The 5056-nt window shown below is 39.7% G+C and overlaps 1 non-coding gene across 1 annotated transcript; it reads right to left on the bottom strand.

Annotated features, from left to right (window-relative positions):
• Positions 1-4105: 4105 nt before the first annotated feature.
• Positions 4106-4243, bottom strand: LOC123607791. Its single transcript, XR_006716929.1, has one exon. It is a non-coding gene; the product is annotated as a small nucleolar RNA SNORA7 (small nucleolar RNA).
• Between the last annotated feature and the right edge of the window lie 813 nt (positions 4244-5056).

Raw genomic sequence — 5056 nt, 5'->3', positions numbered from 1 at the left:
CAGGCGCCCCTAAGATCAATCCTTCTAAAATAAGTGAGGCAGTTTTATCAAAGTGGATACAAGTGTTGCATTAAAAGGATTTTTTTTCCATGAGAAATTCAGTTGTTGAAAAATTATGTTGGGAACATCTTGGTCCTATGAATCGACTTTTTTAACTGTAAATTTTCCAAAATCTGACTAGATAAAACTATTTGCAGTGAAATTTAGAGGTTGAATTAAAACATATTCTAAATGCCAACTACACTACACTTTGAAGACTTAGAAAGAAAAAAGTGGTAAAATATTCAATAATTTTCTAAATATTGATTACATGTTGGAACGAGAATATTTTGGATATAATGGGTTAAATAAAGTATATCATCAAAGGTACTACACCTGTTACTTTTTAAAGTGGCAACTAGAAAATTGTAAATCGCATATATATCCCACATTACATTTCTATTGGATAGAACTGATCTAAAGCCCTCATTGTACGGAGCTCCTTAATTTTTCTCTATGTCATGAGTTATCTTCCAAAGCTGTCTTCCAAAAAATTCCACATTCATCCAGTGTGTCACTTTTATTGACCATATACACACCAATTTTCCTCTGAACCTCTTCTGCTCCATTGAGCTGGCTTTCTTTTATTCTCTATTATTTTGTGTATGTACAGACATGCCTTTATGGAGTTTATGTGGAAGATCTATTTATTCGGATCATTTTCTGTGTCTTGTATTAGAGTTCAGTATTTTCTCTGTAGATGTCTTCACTGTTTTCTAGCCACTTCGATGTTTTCGCTAGTTTTGTAGTCCTGTTTTCTGTTTTATATGCGCACACACAGTTGATCCTTATTATTCACGGATTCCGCACTTGTAGTTCACCACTTTGCTAAAGCTTATCTCTAACTCCAGACCAATACTCACAGCACCCTTCTCCACTCACAGACGCGCACAGAGCGGCAAGGAATTTGAATGGTCCTCACGCCTCTTTCTGGCTGAGGTTACACAGAGCACCCCCACCTTCTTCTCTCAGCTCTCCTACTGTAAACGAGTACAAGAGCTCCTTGTGGTCTATTTTGTGACCTTTTTTCACATTTTTGTGGGTGATTTTGCTGTTTAAAATGCCCCCAAATATAGTGCTAACGTGCTGTCTAGATTTCATGCAAGAAGGCTGTAATTTGCTTTGTGCAAAAACACGTGTGTCAGTCAGAAAAGCTCTGTTCAGGCATCAGTGACCGAATTATAACGCTGTTGGCCATGAGTTTGATGCCAGTGAATCAACAATATATATTAAATAAGAGTCTTTAGGGGCGCCTGGGCGGCTTGGTCGGTTAAGCGTCCGACTCTTGATTTTGGCTCAGGTCATGATCTCACGGTTTGTGGGATTGAGTCCCACGTTGGGCTCTGTGCTGAATGTGGAGTCTGCTTGGGATTCTCTCTCTCTCTCTCTCTCTCTCTCTCTCTCTCCCCCTCCCTGGCTCAAGCAGTCTCTTTCTCTCTCTCAAAAAAAAAAAAATTTAAAAAAGATGTCCTTAAACAGAAGCACACATAAAACAAGGCTATGAATTAATTGATTAATGAAAATGTAACCAGAGGCTCGCTGGAACTTAACCTTGTATTTCCCCTCTAAGCAATGGTTCAGTATTTGCTAACCCAGTACTCGTGGTGACTTTATAGAACAACTACCAAGAATAATGGCAACTGATGGTCCACGTGATGGACTTTTGCCATTGTGTAGAAATGTTGTGGAATTTTGAATAAACCAAAGTTTATTCTTGAATAACCAAAGTGGCTAAGCTTGAATAAACCAAAGTGGCTGAACGCTCTTGGTTTCGATAGCTTATCTGGTGATTCTGATGTTTCTCCTGCATACGTGATGATGTCATGTGCACACAAATATGGTTTTCTGTCTTCTCTTCTGATCCTTCACCAACACTAGGTTAAATGAAGTGGTGACCGTGAATATTATTTTTCATTGCCAACTTAAATGGAATGCGTCTACATTTCCTTCATCACGTAAGTGTTTACTAAAACCTTTTGTTATTGGGGCGCCTGGGTGGCGCAGTCGGTTAAGCGTCCGACTTCAGCCAGGTCACGATCTCGCGGTCCGTGAGTTCGAGCCCCGCGTCGGGCTCTGGGCTGATGGCTCGGAGCCTGGAGCCTGTTTCCGATTCTGTGTCTCCCTCTCTCTCTGCCCCTCCCCCGTTCATGCTCTGTCTCTCTCTGTCCCAAAAATAAACGTTGAAAAAAAAAAATTAAAAAAAAAAAAAAAAACCTTTTGTTATATTCTTCATCAAACTGATGAAGTTCAGTTCTCTCTCCAGGTTAATTTTTCTCCACTTATTTAAATATTCATGAGATATTTCTAAACACACCATCGAATTTAGTTGCCTACATTTGATTTACAATGTTTGCATCTATATTCACAAGTTAAATAGATCTAGAAATGTTTGCTCATTTGCACGAATCTCATTTGGTTTAAGAACTGAGAAGACACTAACCTCATAAAATGAATTGGGCCCTTTTGTGTGTGTGTGTGAAGTCTGGAACAATTATCTGTTCAAAGTATGGTAGATGTGACCCAAATCCAAATTCATAAGCCAACCATGTCAAATATAATAAGAGATGGTACAGGCTAAAAGCAGTCTGTGACGTTTTACTAATGTCAATGTTGTTGAAACTTGTTCCATTTGTTCCTAAACATTCTAAAATGTTCATCTTAACAGCTTGCTTCCTACACATATTTTTTTCCAAGTTTTTATTTAAATTTCAGTTAGTTAACAGACAGTATGATATTAGTTTCAGGTGTACAATATAGTGACTCAGCATTTGCGTACAATATCCTGTGCTCATTAGGACAAGTGCTCTCCTCAATCCCCATCACCTTTTTCACCCACCCCCCTATCCACTGTCCCCTCTGGTGACCATCACTTTGTTCTCTATAGTTAAGAGTCTGGTTCCTGGTTTGATTCTCTCTTTTTCTCCCTGATGCTCATTTCTTTTGTTTCTTAAATTCTGCATAGGAGTGAAATCATATGGTATTTGTCTTTCTCTGACTGACCTTTTTCATTTAGCATTATGTTCTTTACCTCCATTCATGTGGTTGCAAATAGCAAGATTTCACTCTTTTTTATGGCTCAGTAATATTTCACTCTATATTTTATATATATAATACACACACACACACACACACACACCACATTGTCTTTATCCATTCTTCAGTGGATGGACTTTGGGGCTGTTTTCATAATTTGGCTATTGTTGATAATGTTGCTATAAACATTGGGGTAGATGTATCCCTTTAAAGTAGTTGTTTTGTATTCTTTGAGTAAATACCTAGTAGTGCAATTCCTGGATCATAGGGTAGATCTATTTTTAACTTTTTGAGGAAGCTCCATACCATTTTCCATGGTGGCTGCACCCAGTTTGCATTCCCGCCAACAGTGCACGAGGGTTCCTTTTCCTCCCCATCCTTGCCAACACCTGTGGCTTCTTGTGTTGTTGCTTTTAGCCATTCTGACAGGTGTGAGGTGACACTTGTAATTGATGTCGCCCTTCAGAACATATTTTAATTGAGGAAAATCTCTGGTAGTTCAGAGTAAATTCTGCTAAGTGGAGAATATTCTAGTATTTTTGCATTAAAATGGTATGTATGCAAGCCTACATACTTTCTTAGGCATTATTATTATTTTTTTGCCTCTATCCATTTTAAATGAATGGTTTTACTGCAATTTTACCACCATTCCCACAATGGAACTGCCATTCTTAGAAGAGACATTGGGAGCAGTGTCAGCACATAAGATTAGTTGCACTTTTGTCAGCAGCTCTTCAAGCTCCTTGACGTTGTGGACCAGGAACTTCTGGAAGCCACACCAGGACCAGCGTTGGGCATCAGGATCTAGCCCTTGAATCCCCTGCACACCCTATCATCAGTACCCCTGGGTTTCTGCTGGCGACGCTTAATTTTGACGTATCTGTCTGACCAGTGCCGGATGAACTTCATGGTCCTCTTTTTATGATCTTGTGTTTCATCACCAGAGGTCTGAGGGCATCCATGATGCTTTCAAGAAAGAGGCAGAGATAGTATCAAAGATCGTTGGAGGAGGCTTTCCTGCTCAGGGCTTGATCATTGTTGCGGTATCTTCTCATCACCAGCTGCTGAGCAAGCTGGGAATAGAATGAGAACCTCTGAAGGGCTCACTTTCCCTCCAGTCTCTGAAGCTGGCACAATGTTAGCCACTCTCCAGACATGATCCAGGGAGGCCACCTTCTCATGATTCCTCTGACTGTTCTGAGATGGTTCGGGTTGTGAAACGTCTCCCTTTCAACTCTGTTCTGGTAGAGAATGTGAATATATCCAAAATAAAAATAAGAGCTCTATGGCAATATCGCTTCTCCCTAGCTAGGCAATTCACAACATAGCTGTAGATGTTCAACATAAAGTCCAGTCTATTGTTTGGACTCTTGTAACGCAATTGTCCCGTCTTCCTTTGCTTTCCTCAATCCAAAGTAACTGGATTGGTCTTCACTTTGCAGCTTTGTTTCCAATAATTCCATCTATCGAAACACAAAAGGCTACAGATCTCTAGCACTCCACTGTGGAATCGTTTTGGTTACAGATTGCCACCTGCTCTCGAACGCAATATCACCCAAATTGACAACACTTGTTGACAAACTGATTTACAGCCATTCCTTCACCTTCAATCACTTTCTCAATCTGAGTAACGGTGGCACCAAAGGGAAAAAGCACTGTCCTGCCCAAGGTTTCTTCTTCTTTCCTGTTTAAATCGATGTGGTCACAAGTTCGTAGTTCACTTACAATCATAGTGAATGAATATTCTAAGGATGTATAAATCTCAACAACCAGTTTCTCTTTTGGTTGGTAGACTCTCATAACTTGTTAGGGTTGTACGTATTAATTATTCATGCTCCGTGACCAATCCCAAGGACAGCTCTTTGTAAACTTCATGAGCTTCGTTTTCTTTAGCATTGCACTTTATCAGAATTTGCATTCAGAATATTGCTGCAGAGCTGTTATTTTTATCCCCAGCATTGAATACTTGAATGGGGTTTATAGT

This window comes from Leopardus geoffroyi, chromosome A2 (genome assembly GCF_018350155.1).
Source record: "Leopardus geoffroyi isolate Oge1 chromosome A2, O.geoffroyi_Oge1_pat1.0, whole genome shotgun sequence".
In the NCBI taxonomy this organism is placed as follows: domain Eukaryota; kingdom Metazoa; phylum Chordata; class Mammalia; order Carnivora; family Felidae; genus Leopardus; species Leopardus geoffroyi.
The sequence above is the reverse complement of the archived record's forward strand: the minus strand, read 5'-3'. Positions and strand labels throughout refer to the sequence as shown.